At 39.1% G+C, this 24,792-nt stretch overlaps 1 long non-coding RNA gene across 1 annotated transcript; it reads right to left on the bottom strand.

Moving 5' to 3' along the window:
* Window positions 1-2,777: 2,777 nt before the first annotated feature.
* Window positions 2,778-15,709, bottom strand: LOC308686470. The gene is made up of 3 exons (XR_014029605.1): window positions 15,584-15,709; window positions 7,406-7,489; window positions 2,778-2,867 (listed from the first exon to the last, which is right to left on the bottom strand). It is a non-coding gene; the product is annotated as an uncharacterized lncRNA (long non-coding RNA).
* Between the last annotated feature and the right edge of the window lie 9,083 nt (window positions 15,710-24,792).

Raw genomic sequence — 24,792 nt, 5'->3', positions numbered from 1 at the left:
GTTATGAAATGAGATTGGAGTAAAAACATGAAGCTTAATGCTAAATTTATATACATGTACGACACGAGGATGTTTTTATGTTCGATAATAAAACAGCATGATATAAAATTAGATTAGTATGAGTGTTTACTCTAATATGGTGAATATTATAATGTTTAGACCCGTGTTTACTGTTAAATACTGTGTTTGTGGATATGTGCTCAAACGTAGACATGTGTAACGTGGTAACAAAAATGTTTCATAGTTTGGAGCGATTCGAAGTTCCACATTCAGTAAATGCTCTCTGCACACGCTGTGAGTTTGAGTCACTCACGCTGTGCGTTTGAAAAGCATTAGGCCAAACATTAGGCTTCATGTTTTTACTCCAATCTCATTTCATAACGTCATAACGAATGGAAACATTTGAAGTAACATATGATAATCCATTTATTTTTCTCTAGTGTAGTGTTACTGAAGTGTTCCTTTTTAACGATTTATAGGCCGCCTGCTATAGGCTATTGTTATTATTATTTTATGCAGCCCAACACGTATATGCCTACAAGGCACAACAAACCTAGTGGTCATTATATATTATGTATTTTGTAAATTTTAAATCACAATTTTAACCAGAAAAATCTAAAATGTATTCCCAAAATCGTGCAGCCCATTCTTTATGCAAGGTTCCTCATAATGATAGGGCCTGATAACACCTGATAGGGCCATTATGGGAGGGTCTTTGCCTTTCTCAGGTGTGAAACACATCAATATTCATGTATACAATAATCAGTATGGGTTTCATGACGTTATTTCAGTGACTTATTTCATTTTTTTTCCACAAACTACGCATAAATGTCATTATCTCAAAACTACAAACTTTTACATACATGCTGCTGACATATTATTGTAGCAGAGTTTGTGTTGAATGCAGTGTAATCAGACTTCAGCCATGAAAATGTCACACAAGTAACAAAAATAAGCACAAATGTCAGAGCATGTCAGAACACCTCCAGGGCCCAGAAAACACCTCGGACCCCAGAGGGTTAACTAATTCCAATGCCTAATGCCAAAATGTTTTATTTGTTCACCAAGCAATTTACAGGTCAGGCATTATTGTTAACTCGCAATAAAAATTGTTTAATAAATTATTCAATTATTGTTTGGATAATTTAAATATATTCTGTAATCAAATTTTGGTAATGTATTAATTTCGCCGTAACATCTGAGCGCGAAACGCTGCTTGGATAGTTTCAAGATAGATAAAAATAATTCATAATACAATAATAATTTAATTGTTCATATGTGTTTATTCTTGTTAGAAGATTTTTTTTTTCTTTTTTACTGATTATGAACACAAATTAATCATGACAAACCAAATTAATTGTAATTGTATTAATTTTACCATTGATGAAAACAAGTTGATACCAAGGTATTTTAGGCCTACAATTCTAACATAATTTTTCATGAAAAATCATGATTGTATTTATTTATTTTTTCGAAAATAAGGTTAATGTAAGCAGCTTCTTTCAATAATCTCCTAAATGCGTAATAAAACCTAAGTGCAAACATTACCGCTTTAATGACCGTACAGCCTTCGGTCGTTTTTACTGTCCAATGACAGCCCATCTTATATCTACTTTGAATGGCATGGGAGAGAGTCAGAAGTTCATTTGTTGCCCCTACGAGTTTATAATAGCATATTTTAACAAGATTTTCAATGGATAAAGAAAAAAAAAAACTGCCAAAATGTTTTTAAATGTTGGCTTTATTAAACTATGTTTTAAACGTGTGAATAAACAGTCTCGTATGTATTTATTTTTAATACAGGCCTACTATTTATTAATGCATAGTTCTATTTTATTTAACATTTTTACATTTAACATGAATAATCAAACATTTAACATACAACAAAAATTGCACAACAATTTTAAATGTCAACTCATTTGTCCATTTTAAAATGATTTATTCTTTTACATTTTTGTTTTAATTAAATTGATTTATGCTATTCCTTATTCTTTTGGTTTATAAGGTGTCACAACAAATCCTGCATTCCTAGTCTTCTATAAATAATAGCCTCTGAGACATTTAGTCACTTATCAGTTCAAAATCACAGTCAACAAACAGTGCATATAAAAAAATAATGTAGGTGAGCAGCAAGCGCGCTCATAATAGAAGCGACGTTGAAAACGTCTCAACTTTTCAGAATACCGCAAGCGCACAGCAGGTCATGTGACAAAAACCAACCGATCAGCTTCGGCCTTTTTGTAACAACATCGAAAGCTCGGTCGAACAGCTAATCATAGCTGTACAGGGCGGGTTTTTATTTCTCATCTCCATAAATATATCTAGTAGTAAAGCTAATGCAAGGGCTGGAAATCAAGTAATTCTTTGCTGATACTTCCTCGTCATCACATCATGGAGAGCGCAGTTCATGGTTGCATAGCAACGACAGACGTTACGGGAGTGCAAGTGCTTGTGGAAACAAGGAGAAAGCGGTGCGGCCTTTAAAATAGTCCCAATATAAACACTTTTTATAGGTGTACCTTAGTGATTCACGATAAGACAAAAACATGGTTTGGAAAATGGATTCATGATGTACTCACTCTTACATAAATGTTGTACATTTTAAATACAAAAAGTTACGAAAGTTATTTTGTGTGTGAAAAATGCTATACATGACAAGGGAGGAAATGTTGGAAAGTCTGAGGCATGTTAAAGACCAAAAAAGTCAAACCTTGCATCCCGGTGGGGCCAAAGCCTTGCCGGGTCAGGAAGATAGCATGGTCATGATGCTCTGAGTGCTCTGGATCCTCTTTCTGTTGGACGAATGCCCAGCGGCACACGTTCTCCAGGCTTCGTGAAGGGTTGCCACGTTCAATGAGACTGATGGACTGAGAAAAAGATTAGAGACTCATTAGGGGACACTTTCAGCATTCATTAATCTATAAAACACCTTAAACTGACTCACATTGTTCACTGTGGGTCTGTTTGTTTAACGTCCTTAAACTCCTGTTTATTAATAGTCAAGAGAGTAGTCAAGATACTTGAAGGTGAAATTCAAACCTTTTCATTTGCAAACTACAGTACAATAAACTCAAATTCCATTTTGTTGTAGCTGCTTTTTTCCTAATACATTTTAGTTATTAATCACATTAACATGTATTTGGCAAAGAACAAACCATGTTGCAATTATTTGTGTGTTACAAAACAGACATAAAATGATCTCTGTGTATTTGTGGACTGAATTATGAGCTCACAAAATAGTATATTTTTATGTTTTTGATTTCAATTGTGAATGGCTGTGTGCATTAGTGAGAGGTTTAGATACTGTCATAATTAGACAGATATAAGTATCTAGACGACCGACAGTTGTTGTGCTCTCCCTGTCCCCCTCTACACACCAAATTATTGCACATTTCAAAACTGTGGTGGTAACTGTCATGGTTAGCTCCACAAAGGATGATGAGGAGAAAGATAGTATTCAAACAATAGCGTTAGCGTTAATAAAACAAACAAAAGCAGTACTCCATCGAGAATATACAATGTTACAGTGTGCATGTCTATATACACAAGATAACAAACTAAAGTACAGACAGGTGTCCATTAATGTATCATATAATGAAAAACCATGGTAATTGATGATAAAGGGAACAGAGGAACGAGGAAACCGGAAGCAAAGATAAACATAAAAAAAGTCTTTGAAAATGAATCCAAAACCCATCAAACTAAACTGTGACAGTAACTGACATATGCTGAAATGGCAGGGGGAGGGGGTTAAGTAAAAAAAATTAAAATAATAATAATAATAATAATTGTGTCCATGCTGCCATTTCTGTGTGTTTACCGATAAATGCACCTGGCAACATTACAGGGCTATTGTTGACTAAAACTAAAACCATTAAAAAAGCATTTCTGCTAATAATAAATGTTAAATAATAAAATAAAATGAAATAAAAAGTATTTATTGTCACAGTGTCTGGTTTGTGTTTCCCCAGGTGTCCACTAGAGGTCTCTTTCCCTTCCTGTCACCATTCACTCTGGAACCTCATTTCCCATAATCCTTTGTCTGTTCCCATCACTCTTGATTGCACTCAGCTGTTCCCTATCACATTGTTAGTGTTGGTGTATAAATACCCTGTCTGTTTCAGTTCATGTCACGGAGTCATTGTTTAATGTCATGCTACACTTCCAAGGTCTGTTTCTCGCCTGTTCTTGTTTTGTTTTCTTGTTTATTTTGTGTTATTGTTTATTGGACTGATTAAATGGATTTCGACCCTGGCATGGATGACTACGATTCTGATTACATTGATTTTGACCTTTGCATGGATGACGACGAGTTGGATTGCCCTGATTACCATGTTGCTGCGTATGGATCCACCCATTTCTCTGCTAGCGTTCGTGACAGAATGACTCCGTCACACAATGGATCCAGCAGCATGAATATTTTTCAGGGCCTGGCTTTATGGGCCCGCCAGACTGAAGAGGCCATGGCGCTGAATTCCCCTAAGCACCCTTCGCCACTGATTCCACCCAGCTCAGAACCTGCACATTGCCATCGGAAACAGAGGAGGAGAAGGAAGACCTCCTCCGTGACTGTTCCGGTGGTCCCGATTACGGTGGTCCCAGTTCCGGTGGTCCCAGTTCTGGTGGTCCCGAGTCCAGTGGTCCCAGTTCCGGTGGCCCCGAAACGGAGAAGGAAGACTTCCTCCATGCCTGTTCCGGTGGTCCCGAGTCCGGTGGTCCCGAGTCCGGTGGTCCCGAGTCCGGTGGTCCCGAAACGGAGGAGGAGAAGGAAGACTCCCTCCGTGACTGTCCCGGTGGTCCCAGTGCCGGTGGTCCCAGTGCCGGTGGTCCCAGTGCCGGTGATCTCAGTGCCGGTGATCTCAGTGCCGGTGATCTCAGTGCCGGTGGTCCCAGTGCCGGTGGCCCCAAATCCAGTGGTCCCAGTTCAGGTGGTCCCGAGTCCGGTGGTCCCAGTTCAGGTGGTCCCGAGTCCGGTGGTCCCGAGTTTGGTGGCTCATAACACTGAGACCATCCCGGAGGTGACTACCATCCCTGAAGCACCGCCCAGGCGTCTTGCTCTGCCCGCACCGCCCAGGCGTCCTGCTCTGCCGGCCCCGCCCGAGCTGCTCGCACTGCCTGCGCCAACCCAGCGATCCATCACGTCTGCCCAGCCAGAGACTGTTCACGTCACGTCTGCCCAGCCAGAGACTGTTCACGTCACGTCTGCCCAGCCAGAGACTGTTCACGTCACGTCTGCCCAGCCAGAGTGTGTTCACGTCACGTCTGCCCAGCCAGAGACTGTTCACGTCACGTCTGCCCAGCCAGAGACTGTTCACGTCACGTCAGCCCAGCCAGAGACTGTTCACGTCACGTCTGCCCAGCCAGAGACTGTTCCTGAGCCTATGTCTTCGGACAAGATGGTCGTCGCTGCCACCGAGCCTGTTCACGTCACGCCTGCCGAGCCTGTGTCTTCGGACAAGATGGCCGCCGCCGAGCCTGTTCACGTCACGCCTGCCGAGCCTGTGTCTTCGGACAAGATGGCCGCCGCCGAGCCTGTTCACGTAACGCCTGCCGAGCCTGTGTCCCCGGACAAGATGGCCGCCGTCGAGCCTGTGTCTGAGCCGGTGGTGTCTGTTCCTGAGCCAGTGGTGTCTGTTCCTGAGCCGGTGGTGTCTGTTCCTGAGCCTGAGCCCTCAGTGACCGTGACACTGGCCATTATGGCCACAGCCATGTGGTGTGTGTGGGCTACGCACACACTTGAGCCGGTGGTGCCAGTTCCTGAGCCGGAGCCGGTGGTGCCAGTTCCTGAGCCGGAGCCGGTGGTGCCAGTTCCTGAGCCGGAGCCAGTGTCTGTTCCTGAGCCGGAGCCAGTGTCTGTTCCTGAGCCGGAGCCAGTGTCTGTTCCTGAGCCGGAGCCAGTGTCTGTTCCTGAGCCGGAGCCAGTGTCTGTTCCTGAGCCGGAGCCAGTGTCTGTTCCTGAGCCGGAGCCAGTGTCTGTTCCTGAGCCGGAGCCAGTGTCTGTTCCTGAGCCGGAGCCAGTGTCTGTTCCTGAGCCGGAGCCAGTGTCTGTTCCTGAGCCGGAGCCAGTGTCTGTTCCTGAGCCGGAGCCAGTGTCTGTTCCTGAGCCGGAGCCGGTGGAGTCTGTTCCAGAGCCGGAGCCGGTGGAGTCTGTTCCAGTTCCTGAGCCGGTGGAGTCGTCTGTTCCAGTTCCTGAGCCGGTGGAGTCGTGGCCGCCCGAGGGGTCGTCTCCGCCGTGGCCGCCCGAGGGGTCGTCTCCGCCGTGGCCGCCCGAGGGGTCGTCTCCTCCCTGGCCGCCTGATGGACTGTCTACTCCGCCCTGGCCGCCTGAGGGGAGGTCTCCGCCGTGGCCGCCCGATGGACTATCTGCTCCGCCGTGGCCGCCCGATGGACTATCTGCTCCGCCCTGGCGGCCCGAGGGAAAGTCTCCGCCCTGGCCGCCCGATGGGTCGTCTGCTTCGCCCTGGCCGCCCGATGGACTCTCTGCTTCGCCCCGGTCGCCGGCTAAGCTGTCAGCTCCTGTTCCCCTCCATGGACCTGGTCCCCCATCCCTCCCCCTGATCCTCCACCGTTCCACCTCCCTCCTGGACTCTTGTTTTGGTTGTTTTTTGTGGGTCTTGGAGCGTCTGGTAGCCGCTCCGTAGAGGGGGGGTTATGTCACAGTGTCTGGTTTGTGTTTCCCCAGGTGTCCACTAGAGGTCTCTTTCCCTTCCTGTCACCATTCACTCTGGAACCTCATTTCCCATAATCCTTTGTCTGTTCCCATCACTCTTGATTGCACTCAGCTGTTCCCTATCACATTGTTAGTGTTGGTGTATAAATACCCTGTCTGTTTCAGTTCATGTCACGGAGTCATTGTTTAATGTCATGCTACACTTCCAAGGTCTGTTTCTCGCCTGTTCTTGTTTTGTTTTCTTGTTTATTTTGTGTTATTGTTTATTGGACTGATTAAATGGATTTCGACCCTGGCATGGATGACTACGATTCTGATTACATTGATTTTGACCTTTGCATGGATGACGACGAGTTGGATTGCCCTGATTACCATGTTGCTGCGTATGGATCCACCCATTTCTCTGCTAGCGTTCGTGACATTTATACTGCTAGTTGTCAAAGCAACATTTCTCAATTTGGTATAACTTATATAACTATATAGTGAATATATACTAAAACAAAAACTATACAGACATTTAAAAAAGCAATAACTAATAAAAAGACAAAAACATGGCAAAATTACTAAATAAAACAGATTCAGGCCATTAATGGGTTAATATAGAGTCAGAGAGAGTGTTGTCATGAAAAAATTAAGTAAATAAATAAATAAAGATATAAAATATTACATCGTATGTAAGAAATATATGATATGACCCATTATGGTTGATAAAAGAGATATTTAGCTGTAATTTACCTTAGCATACCCAAGCATTATCATCCTCACAAGCACAACATTAATGTGTACTCCCAATGATTCATCGTGGTAGATCTCATTCACCTGTAAACACATGATGAAAATTACATTATTATCCCCTAAATTCAACATAATAAAAAAACAAAACATCGACACAAAGGGGAAAAGGGATATCAGGCAAGGATAAGTTGCATCATACTCCACCTAGTCAATTATAGCTACTGATTTTATCAACTCCAGGGACTGTGAAAACAAATGCTGCTTCATTCCATTTCTGAAACTTCACCATGATTGACAATGAGCAAGAGAAAGCAAAGATTTTTCAACAACAGAATCAAGATAAAAAGAGTGGGAGGAAATGGATCTCAGACCCATAAGAGTGGCTCTCTGAGGCATAGAAGGTGTTTTTAGACAGGACTTGAGGCTACGGTTGGCATGGAAAAGGTTGGTAAATGAAAAGGGCCCAGTGTTTAGCTGGTCATACAGAGGCCTTTTTTTTAAAGGTTCAGATGTTTTTCCTTCTCCACCTAGCTAAGAGCCTGCTGTGTGGGGTGCTGCGTTTTAAAGGCACAGTTTTGCTGTTTAAATGCAAGGTGTGATGCTGTAATGAATGACTACATCCTAAATGTACAAATGTTTCATCGAAACCCTCTGGAGCTTAACCTTCTCTTAGCTATTATGGATTAATAAAGACTTGTTTTCACGTGGCTCCTTGCACAATTATGTTATGACCTCAAAACACTTTTTACCACAGTTCATGATTTTGATCATTGTTTGGATCATGAGTTTGGATCATTTAACCAGTTCCATATGTTCAGTTTAACTAACTTGTAGTTGGTACAGAATTGTACTTGTGATGCGGAGAGCTCGGGTACGAACCCTGTGAAAGTCATAACGCAAGAACTAAAAGTTTAAAATCAAGCTAAAAGGCCATGATTGCCTTTTTATGTCGCATTTGCTTTTGTTAACACTATCGGGTAGGTTTAGGGCTTAGTGTAGGTGTACGTCACCAAGGTCAGATAAATCCCATCACATAGAGCCTCTTTCACCTAGCTATCATCATATAGAGACTGTGTCTGTTCCCCGAATTTGGAAATCCAAAAAACGTTTAAACCCAACTAAGGTTAAAAATTTAATTGATGTTCAACAAATAAAAAACAGCTATAATACAGATGAGCAAATGCTAAAGCTTGGGTTGCTGAATATTCGATCGCTTACTTCAAAAGCACTCGTTGTTAACGATATGATTTCAGATAATAACCTAGATGTGCTGTGTTTGACAGAAACCTGGCTAAAACCAAACGATTACATTACTTTAAATGAATCAACCCCGCAAGATTACTGTTATAAACATGAGCCTCGTCTGAAACGCAAAGGGGGTGGTGTTGCTGTAATCTATAGTAATAGTTTCAAAACCACTAAGAAATCAAGTTTTAAATATAATTCTTTTGAAGCATTGGTGCTTAATGTAAAAATATATAGTGTAAACGATAAATCACGTTTGAGATTTGTGCTGGCTACTGTATACAGGCCACCAGGGCACCATACAGACTTTATCAAAGAATTTGCGGACTTTCTATCAGAATTAATATTGACTGCAGATAAAGTACTAATTGTTGGTGATTTTAATATACACATCGATAATGAAAAAGATGCATTGGGATTGGCATTTAAAGACATTGTAAATTCAATTGGAGTTAGACAACACGTGTCAGGACCTACTCATCGTCGTAATCATACTCTAGATCTAATATTATCACACGGAATAGATGTGGATGCCGTTGAAATTCTGCAGCAGAGCGATGACATCTCAGATCATTATTTAGTCTCGTGTAATTTGCATTTAGCCAAGGCTGCAAAGCCGACTCCGTGTTTCAAATATGTGAGACCTATCACTTCTGCTACTAAAGATTGCTTTATTAATAATCTTCCTAATCAGTTTCATCATCTCAGCATCTCAGATAGCTTAGAAGAACTAGATATTACAACAGAAACGTTTAACTCTCTCTTTTCCAGCACTTTAGACACAGTTGCTCCGTTGCGCTTAAAGAAGATTAAAGAAAATAGTCCAACGCCGTGGTACAACGAGCACACTCGGGCCCTTAAGAGAGCAGCCAGAAAAATGGAGCGCAACTGGAAGAAAACAAAACTAGAGGTATTTCGCATTTCATGGAAAGAGAGCTCAATTACTTACAGAGAGGCTTTAAAAGCTGCTAGATCTGCTTATTTTTCAACCCTATTAGAAGAAAATAAACATAATCCTAGGTATTTATTTGAAACGGTGGCTAAACTAACGAAAAATAAAGCTTCAAGCACCGAAGTTTCCAAGAAACACAGCAGTAATGACTTTATGAACTTCTTCACTTACAAGATTGATAATATCAGGGACAAAATTATAACTATGCAACCGTCTACTACAGTATCGCATCAGGCAGTGCACTGTAGTCTCCCTGAGGAAAAATTTGATTCATTCGTTGCTATAGGAGAGGAAGAATTTACTAAACTCATTAAATCATCTAAATCTACAACATGTATGTTAGACCCTATACCGACTAAGCTACTGAAAGAAATACTTCCAGAGGTCATAGATCCTCTTCTTAATATCATTAATTCGTCTTTGTCTCTAGGATACGTACCAAAAAACTTTAAGCTGGCTTTGATTAAACCGCTTGTTAAAAAAACGCAACTTGATCCTTCAGAATTAGTCAATTACAGGCCGATCTCGAATCTACCTTTTCTGTCAAAGATATTAGAAAAGGCAGTATCCTCACAACTGTGTTCCTTTCTTGAAAGAAATGATATCTGCGAGGATTTCCAGTCCGGATTTAGACCGTACCATAGTACCGAAACAGCTCTCGTTAGAGTCACAAATGATTTGCTCTTATCATCCGATCGTGGTTGTATCTCTCTATTAGTGTTACTCGATCTTAGCGCTGCATTTGACACCATCGACCACAACGTTCTTTTAAATAGATTAGAACATTATGTTGGCATTACGGGAAATGCACTAGCATGGTTTAAATCATACTTATCTGACCGTTATCAGTTTGTAGCAGTAAATGATGAGATGTCTCATCGATCACAAGTTCAGTATGGCGTACCACAAGGCTCAGTACTAGGACCGCTGCTGTTCACTCTGTACATGCTACCCTTAGGAGATATCATTAGGAAACATGGCATTAGCTTTCACTGTTATGCCGATGATACTCAGCTCTATATTTCTTCAAAACCTAACGAAACTTATCAATTCACAAAATTAACGGAATGCATAGCGGATATCAAAAATTGGATGACTTGTAATTTCCTACTTCTAAATTCTGAAAAAACAGAGTTTCTAATTATTGGACAAAAAACTTCCTCACGTAATAACCTAGAATACTGTCTAACACTTGATGGCTGCTCTGTTAAGTCTTCGTCGTCGGTTAGGAACCTGGGTGTGCTCTTTGATACCAATCTTTCATTTGAAAGTCACGTGTCTAGTATCTGTAAAACTGCATTTTTCCATCTTAAAAATATATCTAAATTACGTCATATGCTCTCATTGACAAATGCGGAACAATTAGTTCATGCGTTCATGACCTCAAGGCTAGATTATTGTAATGCTCTACTAGGTGGTTGCCCTGCACGCTTAATAAACAAACTACAGCTGGTTCAAAACGCAGCAGCTCGAGTTCTTACCAGAACCAGGAAGTATGACCATATTAGCCCAGTTCTGTCAAAACTGCATTGGCTCCCTATTAAACATCGCATAAATTTTAAAATATTGCTGATTACTTACAAAGCACTGAATGGTTTAGCTCCGCAGTACTTGAGCGAGCTCTTAACGCATTATAGTCCGTCACGTCTATTACGATCTCAAAATTCCGGCCAGTTGATTATACCTAGAATATCAAAATCGACTGCTGGCGGTAGATCCTTTTCCTATTTAGCACCAAAACTCTGGAACAGTCTTCCTACCATTGTCCGGGAAGCAGACACACTCTGTCAGTTCAAAGCCAGATTAAAGACACATCTCTTTGACCTCGCTTTCACATAATACATTATAGACTTCTATAATTTAATGTTATGCTGCATAGACTAGGTCAGCCGGAACCGGGAACACTTCCCAAAAATCCTGATGTACTCGTTACATCATGAGAAGAATGGCATCTACGCTAATTTTAGTGTCTGTGTTTATCCCAAGGTTTTTCCTGCAGCCTGCCGGATCCAGGCCGTATCCAGATCTGACGAAGGACCTTCACCTGGACCGATGACAACGCAGTGCTGAAGTGCCAACTAGTCTCTCCCTATGGAGGATCCCACTACCACTCTACAGATAAGGCGTTGTTGGGAAAATTCGTCTCGCGGTCCTACCCCAAAGCAACAAATAAAATTCCTTATCAAAATTTATAAGGAAAAACAAGTATTTTGTTTAGGCTTGGCTTGTAGGGATTTCCAAACCTGCGTATATTCAAACGCACATAACTATAGAACCCATTCTAAATGCGCATGTGACCGCCATCAGCGTTTCTCACAGGTTCGCGTTTAAAGTCTGTGTAGAGAGAATGGTGTCGTCTTAGCGGCCCCTAATTTAATAACAAATGATCATTGCGACGGAACCAAATCAATTAAAACTAACTTTAGATGGAAATAACTTAACTCTGCTGTAAAGCCGAAACAATCTCTGTTACCTTAAATTATACGCTTATCTCTGTAAAGCTGCTTTGAGACAATCTACATTGTTAAAAGCGCTATATAAATGAAGATGACTTGACTTGACTTGACGTTATTGTAAAAAATAATGGAGCATTATGCTTTAAGCGCCACTCACTGGACATTTCAATTCAGAACTGCAGTGATGTGATACGTACAAACTCCTACACAATAAAACGTTGACATATTCACGTTCATCTGTTCCAGAAAAAAAATAAACACGCTATTAGCGCCACTTACTGGACATTTCAGTTTTGACGTTTTGCAAAAATGTTGCCACAGGTACGTTTTTCAAATGAGCCTGGGCTGATATAGTAGATCTCATTAAACGACAAATTAAACCCAATGTACTATTGAAATTTATTTCTGGACATCATAATGTTATTTTTTCCAAAAATTGTTATTGTACACATATATTGTTACACACATTCCCCCCTCATGACTTTAGTGAACTTTTCCTAAGAAACAAAGCCATATGAATAAACTGGTTGGTTGGTTGGTTGGTTAATTGACTTGACGATGGGAGTTACATTAGGAGTTTTCTTTCTGTGATGCTGATATAATAAATAATACAATTATATAACTAATAATTGATATAATAATTGAAAGTGTTGACATTTTGTTGAAAATGCTTCAAAATATGATTCAACTGTTGTTCTTATCAGATTGACACAAATTGGCCCAGTTAAGCATTTTTAAGCATATGATTCTGTAAACAAAAAGTTCAGATTGTCCTGGTCATCTGTATGACAGAGAAGAGAGACAACTTTGGTGGATCTAAATGCACATCTGTGTTGAATTTGTGTCGAGATCTCTTCTCCTAAGCAGAGCATGAACAATCAGAAGGAGGCATGAAGTAGGCATGCTGAAGATCTTTCATACGGTCCCTTTGTTCAACCATATAGTAACAATTTACAATAAGGTCTCATTGGTTAACATTATTTAAAGCATTAACTAACATGAACAATGAGATATACACTGCCGTTCACAAGTTTGGGGTCGCTAAGATTTTGAATGGTTTTGTCTCTTCTGCTCACCAAAGCTGTGTTTATTTGATTAAAAATACAGTAAAAATTGTGAAATATTATTCCAGTGTAAATCAGCTTTTTTCTATATGAATATATAGTAAAGTGTAATTTATTCCTGTGATCAAAGCTGAATTTTCAGCATCATTACTCCAGTCTTCAGTGTCACATGATCCTTCAGAAATCATTCTAATATGATGATTTGATGATCAAGAAACATTTATGATTATTATCAGTGTTGAAAACAGTTCAGATTTCTGTGGAAACCGTCATACATTTTATTTCTCAGGATTCTTTGATGAATAGAAAGTTCAAAAGAACAACATTTATTTGAAATAGAATCTTTTGTAACATTATAAATGTCTTTACTGTCACTTTTGATCAATTTAATGTGTCCTTGATGAATAAATGTATTAATTTCTTTAACTTCTTTCCAAAAAAAAATACAAATTTACTAACCCCAAACTTGTGAACGGTAGTGTATATTTTTACTGAATTTATTAGCTAACCTCTAAAAATTTTACAGCATTTATTAAACTCTGATAATGTTAGTTAATAAAAATGGTAATGTCAACCATTTTTCCTCCTACATTATTTTCGCCTTAAAACTGGCAGAAGCTATCGGGTCTGCCACAAACTCTACACTCAGAAGGGAAAGGTGAGAAAAACAATTATGTTACAGGGAAAAAAAACTACTTTTATATGCATGTTTAGACAGCTTTTACAAGAAGGGGAGGGGCACAGAAAGAAAAAATATGCCTCAGCAGATCTGTGTTGCTGTAGTAATTTGTTGTAGGGAGCAGCAAAAATATACCCGTGCAAAATGATTAAATTCTCCATTGGCATATGAACACAGATTGCCTAAACAACTCTCTAAATCAGCAGAGGATGGTTAGTCTCTTACCAAATGCCCCCCTCTCTTCGTTCCAGCCGCCTCATGCAATTAAACAGAAGCTCTGTTTGATACAGAAAATTGTCCTCTTCAGGCAGCAGGGCTTTAAATAAGCAAGCAAGGGGCCTAACCACAGAAGTCTGCATGTGTGAAAGTTGTAGTAATGTTACATTTTTATACAGAGCTCATTACATTCTGAATGCTGGGCCAATCTTAAGTGAGGGTTTATTAAATTTTGTAGTGTACATCTCATCAATGCACTGGTATACAGAGCAGCAGGGACATCTACTGGAGGAAGGACTTCTAAATTTCTCAAAAGCAGCGGTTTAATCTTAAAATGTTATGAGTGTATAGCGATAGCTATTTCGTAGCTACTTTATTTCTCAGCCACATCTTCAAGTATGCCACATTTGGTCTATGCTTTGTTGTGTGCCATATCAAGATGAAAAAGCATATAAATCCTTCACAAAAGAAAGTACTGCTTTCCATTGAATATATTGACATTAATTCTTGCAAATTGTTCAAGCAAAACTAAAGGTGGGTTGCTAAACAGTAAAGATGGCTTGATGGTCAGGGGCCAGTGTGAGACAGTTTTGGGCCAGTTGAGGGGTCTGTCAGTAAATTTGGGATTGATATCTGCATGGTAATCAACATATATATATATGAAGAGTTTAGATGCAAAAGCCTAAAGTGCCATCTGAAATTTTCTTCTAGAATGATCATTTTTATCAAGCTCGTATATTTAAGTTCAGTAATTTCACTTAAATGGCAATGAAAATGACCTATTAATTGTCATTTAAGTGAAATTACTGAACTTAAATATACAAGCTTGATAAAAATGATCATTCTAGAAGAAAATTTCAGATGACACTTAGAGGCTTTTGCATCTGAACTCTTCATATATAAATATATGGGGTGCTGTCACTTTAAGACCTGACGCAATATAGCCAATATACTTGTCTTTATGTGCACGCACTTTGGGTGTGAGCACAAAATCTGCGGGAATTAGTAATTATGCTGAATATGCGCAATGGCCGCAATCCCACTCCGAAATTCAAGCCCTGTAACACCAACAATATTTATCCAGAGCAAATTAATCGAGTGAGTAAACTCTTGTCAACTCGCTGTCGGAGAGATTAGAGAGCACGAACGCGCAGCTGGAATTGTGTATCCTGCGAAGAGTTTCAGATATTTCAGTATCGTTATGTATCAAAAAAATCACTTGACTGAACTTAGTTTATTTTTTCAGATGCCTTTTTAAAAGACTACAATTGAAAATGTATATTATATAAAATTCAACCGAGTTGGCGGAAGTTAATGTCAAGCCCTCTATGTGTGTATATATATATATATATATATATATATATATATATATATATATATTTATATATATATATATATATATATATATATATATATATATATATATATATATATATATATATATATATATATATGGCAAATAATATTGTGTTCTAGCACCCAAAATAAATTAATTAATTAATTAAGTAATGAAGTAATTAAATAGGCAATCCGGTTGAGCCCTGCTAAAGATGATAGAATACTCACAATGTTCATGAGGGTGAGGAGATAGTTTTGCACATGCTCTTTCCCATGAAAACGGACAACAGAATCATCTACTCCAAGCAGCACCTCAATATTGTAGTCATCGTCACCAGCGTGCCTCCGTCTCCTGACTGTCCTTTTGACTTGTTTAGCAATACTGTCCAGCACCCTTGGAACATTCAATTCAGGCTCTGCAAGACAAAATGGTTAGTCACAAAAAAGCACCTTATCTTAATCATTTGACAACACCAGCATATTAAACATATTAAGGGCATCTTTGCATTACTATGCACTAGCGTCTTGCAAGTTTTCTTTTTTCTCTTCTTCTTCACAGAGAGCAAGTGAATGCCAGCCAAGAACAACAGAAAGCAATCCTAACAAGGGCTCTTCATGATCCAACATCAATCCAGACTATAAACCAATGTCTTTTAAAACCTGTGTGTCTTTTAAACGCTGATGCTAAAATAAATATTCCAAACATCTTGCTCTTTGGCTGGCTCTGGCCTACAGTGTGGGGATTGTGAGGAACATTCCTCGGCTCCTACATCCCGTCATGACACACGCATTCTTGTGTGGCCCAGTTCCCAGAAGAGTAAACACGTCTCTGAGGTTCCAGTTCAAAAAGCACAGGGCTTCCCCTCACGCTCAGACGTGCCGTGTGTCCCTCGCAGGTTCCTTGGTCCACAGCGTCTCTATGCACACCCTCATTATCCTGAGGGGCTGCCATTCACAAATGGCAAGGATAGAACACACATGGCAAACCTGCGTAACCCGCCGGCCCCAATTCTAAAAATTACTTATGATGGCAAATGAGACCATCCAGATCACCAGTGGAAATCTACTATGTCTAGACTGCAAAACTCAAAAAGTGTGTGTGGGTCAGGATTTTACAGTTTTATTTTGTATGCCATAGTTATGCTTATTAATGTATGTCATACAATTGTAATATTTGTTTGGTTATGATTTATTGCAAACATATTTATTAACAGGCTTATGTTATGTCATTAATGAGTTGTCATGTCTATATTAAAGAAAGCAGTTTATACTATTTGTGGGCAGATTATAACCTTCTTAATATCCTCGGGTTTTACCAGGCCTCACAAAGAAAACAGCTTAATAAACATACTAAATGTCTTAAAGTCTCCCTGTAGTCAATAAGTTTATCCCTTTAAACTCATCTTTGATCACCAAAATGAAAAAAAATTATTCATGCCTTAAAATAGCTTGAATGCAACTCTACACCCTTAGTATACGTGGATCCATGAATATGCAAGTTAGCCCCACCTACAATCACTCACACCAGCTCAGAGACCCACTCGAGTTTCCTCAAGTTACTGTAGTAAACACTGCACAAAGATATCACTCTTTACAACGTCAGGACACATAACGGTAATTAATATGATTAGCCTTTTGCTTGACTACGTTACCAAACGTGTTGCTAATGTTACACACACCATTTTCCCATTCGCCATCTCCGTCTGCCCTCTAAAAATCAGCATCCTTAGAAATGCTTTTAGAACATCATAGAACTTCAGTGGAGAAAGGCACTCGTTCACTGCACATTTAAACATTTTACCGCCATCGTTTAAAAAACAAAAAAACGTTTACAGCCAGGGCCAGCATTTTTGATAATTTTCACAAAAACACTCATGGACCCCAGAATATTTGTTTGTAAATATCTGAACATGCATATCAAAAGAAAGAACAGACCCTCTGCTTAAAAAAAAAAAAAAAAAAAAAAAAAAAAACGTTTTATTCTAGCTTCATGCACTTTTTTATCAACACTTGAATATGGGTAAGTTTCATAAAAAAGCTACATTTTGAGCAAATAGTTGAGAAAAAACACACTTTTGTCAAAGACTACATCTGAATAGGATTCAGAGCAATGATCAAAACATATAGATCAGATCGAGTCCATCAACACCTCTAAAGCTTAACAATCCTGTAGCTTGTCCTGGGTCAACATTTCATTCAGTAACATTAGGGAGTTTTTATTTATATGCTGTTTAATGTTGATGATTGCATTATTTTAAATATGCATATGATTACATGAGATCACTTGTTTCTATGTCTTCTTCGCATGTCTTTTGATCAGATTCAATACACTTTCAGAAGATGTGTCATAGCGCCTCCTAACATATAACAGTGAGTTCATAAAAGAATAAAGAGCTGCTTCATCGTTGACAATGTCTTCTACATTTGTTTTGTTTCATAAGTAAATATCACCTCATCCAGCTGTCTTTTATTTGTAGTATTCCGTTGCGTTGTGAGAAAATGATACAGATGATTCAGTGCACGAGTAAAATGTCTGAATCAATCAAACTAAATTGCAAACAATTTTTAGACCTTCTTGCAAAAGCATTTGACCAAGAGATTCATTCACGAATCTGCCATTGCTAATTCACATTCTGAACAGATAGAAAATGCACAAAAAAAAGTTAATCTCTCCATCATCAGACAAGAATTTATCAGCTATATTTATCAGACAAGGATATATCTAGCGACAAAAAATATCATTACCTCTGTAAAACAACAACAGTAGACCAAGTAAGGTCCCCACCATGACAGAAAAAACAAATGTGTGTTCCCATCAACTGGATATCATTTCGATTCTTGAATTGTAAAACATGAGTGGGTTTGCCTTGCCAGTCACGCTATTCAGGAGGTGGCAGACTGCTGTGGAGGAGAAACTGGATGCATACATGGCATATGTGGACCCTGGATCACAAAACCATGCAGTCATAAGTCGCATTTATACATTGTATGGGTCAAAATTATAGATTTTTCTTTTATGACAAAAATCATTAGGATATTAAGTAAAGATCATGTTCCATGAAGATATTTTGTGCATGTCCTACCGTAAATATATAAAAAAAAATATTTTTGTGAGTGAATGCAGCACAATCGTGAACATAAATTGACAACTTTAAAGGCAATTTTCTCAGTTTCAATTTTTTTGCACCTTCAGATTCCAGATTTTCAAATAGTTTTATCTCGGCCAAATATTGTCCTATCCTAACAAACCATACATCAATGGAAAGCTTATTTATTCAGCTTTCATGTGATGTATACATCTCAATTTAAAAAAAAAAAAATACCCATGTGACTGGTTTTGTGGTCCACTGTCACATATTTTAAAATGAGGGCACAAAGAAATATTTGGAAGATCATGAGCCTTGGTTTAACTCGTTTTACATTATTTTGATTTTACATTATTATCAGATGTGCTCACCATATTTTAGAGTGCTGAAAATTACATTCATTTTGTTCTCAGAGAAAAAGTCTACACGGGTGTCTACTTAAAATAGAAAGATTCTACATAAAAGCACTATTTTGCATGATTACATATAAGTATAATGAATGTAAAAAAATGTTCACGCTGTCATGATGAAAGCATTCTTAATGGGACAAAATGAACAAATTGAGTTGACAGTTACAGAGCCCCTTTATCATCATGAAATCCGCTTACTCTGAAATTATTTGATAAACAAATTGGGCATGCTAAAACAATCTATGAATCCAATTACCGTTTTATTCAAGGATGTAAAAGGGATCTATGCAGTGTCTCTCGACACGAACAGTGTGATTGGATTTCGCTTTTTTTCCCCCTATTCTATCTTGGTTTCGAAAATAGATCCCTCTGCTCTCTTTACAGAAAACTTGCGTGAGGATTAACGGCCATCTCTTTGATGGGCGAAGGTAGTGTTTCTTCCCTGGAAGTATAAAAAATTAGCAGGCAACAGTGTGCTAATAACAAACAGCATCAGGATCAAACGATTCTGCAGGAGGCAGTTTTGATGGAATTCTTTTACGTGGCGCTCAAGTATAACACTATTAGCTGTGATCTAATGTGCCGGGAGCTACTTTAACTCTTTATTAGGACATAAGAGAACGCTTGTAAACGAGAGCAGCTGAGTTAGCAAATGTCGGCCTCCTAAAGCTGGAGTATGGTGTGTTTACTGTATATCATGAACATTCTCGGCCTTATTTGAGGCAGTCAGGTGATCTTTAATTTTTAATTACGACTATAAGTATCTTATTGTGAGCTTAATAAATTATTATATTTTTCTGTTTGTTCAAAGGGCCTCTGTAAATTTCTCTGTATATCTCTATAAAGTTCTCTGAAGACGTCAGATAAAACAGAATCAACTTTTTAGCTATTAAATACGCTGAATCCATTAAGATGGGAGAGAAAACTTATTTTCTATATCCCAATGAGACTTGATGTTATCTGTGATCTCTGGTGTCAATTCTCATTTTCTTCCACAGTGAAAGCAGGTATGAAGCAAATCCGTTTTAATTATTATCCCATTCATGTCACCCAGCCTGCAGCTCACAATCAAAATATACTGAATGTCAAACTTTTCTTTTTTCTTAATGATTCTGTTTGTTAGAATGAACAGGATCCAAATATTGAAAGATGCCTACGAATATAAAGAAAATATATATTAAGAAATTATATTGTATGCAATTACAGTTTTTCTCAAATGCTAAAACACAAAAGCCAATCCTCTAAACCAAATGACCAGTTGTCTAAACACATTTACTAAATCTAGCCATCATTTTCCAATATCATAAACACATTTCACATGAAGACACAATTCACAAAACACAATCCTCCGTTCTCATAAATCTTAACACATTTTTCCTTGCTAAAACACAAGTTGCAAAAGAACTCTGCTCATATTCTCAAATGAAAGCTCATGTGATGCAAAATGCTTGCCACAGTCAGCAATATTTGAACACAATGAACACACCTGGCGTCATTCATTACACACAACGACTCAAAATTAAAGACACTTGTTGCTAATGCTGTGACCACATGTATAAAAGCAAGTTCAGAGTGCACAGTTTGCTGAAGATTCCAAACAAACACAATGGATGAAGACAGAGTCAGGGGAAGAGGAATTCGAGTCAGAGGAGGGAGAAGAGCTGGCCATGGAAGAAGAGGAGCAGGCCAACGAGGAAGAGGAGTTCAAATCAGAGGAGGAAGAGGAGCAGGCCAACGAGGAAGAGGAGGAAGCCAACAAGGGAGAGGAGGAGACCAACAAGGGAGAGGAGAAGGTCCAGGAGGGAGAGCAAGACAACCTCGCACCATCATTACGGACGAGATGCGAGCAACAGTCATTGACCATGGCATGACAGTGGCTGAAGCAGGACTAAGAGTCCGTCCAAACCTGAGTAGGTTCACCGTGGCCACCATTATCAGGGCATTCAGACAACACAACAGGTATTGTACTCTATTGCTTTCTTTGTCACAATACTATTTTACAAGCCTGTGAAAGTTGTCTATTGGTTTCAAATCAGTTGTTACTGTATTGTAAAACATGTCAATTGACAACACATGTTTCTTTCTTTAGAGTTGAAAGAATGCCACATAGAGGTGGGAGGGTCGCCATATTTACAGCGGCACAAGAAACCCTCATTGTGGATATGGTTCGTGCGAACAACCTCATCAGACTCCGGGAGATCAGAGACAAAGTCATTGCCGATAATGTCAACTTTGAGAGCATTGATGATGTCAGCTTGGCCACAATAGACCGAGTTCTCCGGCGCCAAAAGATGCGGATAAAACAGGTCTATAGTGTTCCCTTTGAGCGCAACTCTGCGCGACACAAAAACCTACGTTACGAGTATGTGCAAGTAAGTATACATCCATGTTCACAGTACAGTTAGTGGACATACTGTGTTGCTCAGTGGCCTACATTACTTCTGGACAATACTGTGCTACCTGATTGACTGTTGTTCTGAACACCTGTGCACTTTCACATTTTCACAGAGGATATTACAGTTGGACGCGATGGCCAGACCTCACGAGTACCTCTTCCTGGATGAGGCTGGCTTCAACCTGCAGAAACGAAGGCAAAGAGGCCGTAACATCATTGGCCAAAGAGCCATCACTGAGGTTCCTGGCCAACGGGGGGGGGGTAATATTACTCTTTGTGCGGCCATGGGTTCGGAGGGGCTTGTCCACCGGCATGCTGTCCTTGGGTCTTACAACACCCAACGTCTCCTCACCTTCCTAGAGGAGCTAAAAGACATCCTCCTGGACCGCCAACAACACCATCCTGGGCCCGCACATCACATTTATGTGATCATTTGGGACAATGTACGCTTCCACAGAACAAACCAAATCAGAGAGTGGTTCACCACCAACAGTAACCACTTTTTAAACGTCTGTCTGCCACCCTACTCCCCTTTCCTGAACCCTTTAGAGGAGTTCTTCTCATCGTGGAGATGGAAGGTTTATGACAGACAACCATACACTAGAGAGAACCTCCTAAGGGCAATGGAGCTGGCCTGTGTTGACATCCCACTGGAGGCCAACTGTGGATCGTACACTGGGCAGGTGAGCTAATTCCGGCAGTTCAATTATTCTGTGCACAATTCAAGACGTGGCAAACCCTGGGCTGTCATGTTTAATTATGAGAAATAACTTGTATTTTTGGCCTCATAAGTTTAGTCTCCGGCAGAAAATGTATCATTTGACAGCAGAATTAATGCACAATAGATTACTCTCTAAAAAGGCTTTGTAGTAGGTAAAAAAAATTGAGCAAAAAGTCATTTATTTCAGTAATTCAACTTAATAGCTGAAACTAATATATCATAGACTCATTACATGCAAGGTGAGATATTTCAAGCCTTTATTTGTTATAATTTTGATGATTATGGCTTACAGCTTATGAAAACCCCAAATTCAAAATATCAGAAAATTAGAATATTACATGAAAAAAAAAAAAAAAAAAAAGGATTTTAAATACAGAAATGTCGGCCTTCTGAAAAGTATAATCATGCATTACATATGCTATACAGCTCTTCTGCCTTGTTCTGTCTCATGTCTCTCATCTTTCTCTTGGCAATGCCCCATAGATTTTCTGTGGGGTTAAGGTCAGGCGAGTTTGCTGGCTGATTAATTGCTGATTTATTGATTTCATGTAATATTCAAATTTTCTGAGATTTTGAATTTGGGGTTTTCATAAGCTGTAAGCCATAATCATCAAATTATAACAAATAAAGGCTTGAAATATCTCACTTTGCATGAAATGAGTCTATATAATATATTAGTTTCACATTTTAAGTTGAATTACTGAAATAAAAGAAGACTTCAGATGCAAAAGCCTAAATTTTCCTAAACATAGCAGAAAATTTTTCCTGCCTAAATCGAAATTGGAGATAGCCATTTTGTCCGCCTTGAGCCAGGGATCACAGTGGTGTCAAATGGTCTAAGCGTTATGAACGATTTTGTACTTTTGGTTTCTGTAGCGCCACCTATGGGCCAATCGGGGTCTGATTAGTTGTCCCCAAATTGAGGCCTACCATCTGGCCAGGTTTCAAGTCTCTAGGCCTTACGGTTTGGCCTGCACGATGCGTTTTACAAATGCTTACAATTACAATAGGGTTTCAGCATTTCATGCTTGAACCCCTAATTAAAATGTAATTTATTCCTTTGATGACAAAGCTGAATTTTCAGCATCATAACTCCAGTCTTCAGTACATGGACACCTTTTGTTTCAATCAGAATTAATTCATTCATATTGATTAATCCGAACACAGTGTTAACATGAGCGCTAAATAAAGTGATCAGGTTGATGCACGCATTTATATGTCACAAGCTTCAAATCGGAATTGATTTTTTTGACATGTGCACACTGCATGAATACACAGAGTTTCCCGCTGTTTTCGCATACTAACCATTCACCTACGTTGCTTCTTTCCTTTGTTTTAAAGAGCAGACTAAAATTGAGAGGGGATCAGGCCTTTTCTGTTATTGCCCCAAAACTGTGGAATAGCCTCCCACTGTGTGTTAGAACTGCTCAAACACTTTATGATGTTTTATTAACAAGGTTCGGGAGGAGCACGTTCAGATAATTAACACAGGTGGAGAGCACTCAGCAATCAATGGTAAGAGGTGTATATACTAAGCAGTCTCACCTCATTCCATTGACAGTTTTTGCAGCATCCCTCCACCACCCCTTCTCCACGCTTCTAGTCCTAAACACTTACATACAGGGGTAGTACTCTGGGTTCGGGCCGAACTCCGAGCTCGGAGCCCACCCTCCGGACAGCACGCCAAATACGCATTAAACTTTACCCCTTCAAATTATATGTAAGTGTGAACTCGTGAACTGATTTTAAATCTAAGCTAAAAAAAAAAAAAAAAAAAAAAAAACCCTGGCTGTATATGTATATATACTGTATATCATAGATTAATATCCTCTCCTTTATTGTTTTGGTTTTGGTTTGTTTCGAATGTTGTTATATTTGTATCAATGTAAAGCACTTTGGTCAACTCTTAGTTGTTGCAAACTGTGCTCTAGAAATAAATTTGACATTGACATAGTTGACACTAGTCTGGTTACAATTAGATCATTAGGGTCCATGTAAACTCAAGAAACATTTCTTATCAATGCTAAAAAACAATTGTGCTGCTTAATGTTTATTTATTTATATATATATATATAAAAAAAGGAAACTGTGGTACATTTTTTTCAGGATTCTTTGATGAATTATAATTAATTAGCATTTTTTTTTTTTTTTTTTGTGCCTAGAGGTTATGACTGCATTTATTTTACATAAAATCTTGGTATTACTTTGTAGTAAGGTCCCATTAGTTAAAGGGGTCCTTGATTATCATTTAACGTTTTTTAAATTTAGTTAGTGGGTAATGTTGGTGTTTGAGCATAAACAACATCTGGAAAGTTACAACTCTCAAAGTTCAATGCAAAGGGAGATATTTTCTTTTACAGAAATTAATTTTTAAGGACTACAACAAATGGCTGGTAGGGACTACACTAAGCTTCTTCCCGGGTTGGTGACATCACAAACTCTTAAGTTCAGTAGCCCCGCCCACTGATTCGAGCACGACTATTAGTAGTAGGTAAACAACAGACGTGATGCTAACACTGGATAGAGCAACTAAGCGATAAACATGCCTTTGAAGAGTGCAAGATGTTGTGCAGTCCCAGGTTGTGGAAAAACAGTAGCTGCATTAGATTTGCAGAGAGCCTGAAATTAAAAAAACAATGCTGTGCCTTCTATACTGGATCCGACAGGAACAGCGCAACAATCTTATGTGAGTAAAAAAGGTTTTACTGTGTCACTGTGCTTTGTTACAGATCGTTTGATATGTACAGATTATGTACGTCAAACCAAAATGTTAGTCTGTGTGTTGATTGGCGACATGTAAAGCTTTATGTTTTGCCTTTTTTCCA

The sequence above is a fragment of the Scardinius erythrophthalmus genome (genome assembly GCF_964197995.2).
Source record: "Scardinius erythrophthalmus genome assembly, contig: HAP1_SCAFFOLD_594, whole genome shotgun sequence".
In the NCBI taxonomy this organism is placed as follows: domain Eukaryota; kingdom Metazoa; phylum Chordata; class Actinopteri; order Cypriniformes; family Leuciscidae; genus Scardinius; species Scardinius erythrophthalmus.
This window is presented reverse-complemented; position numbering and strand designations above follow the sequence as displayed.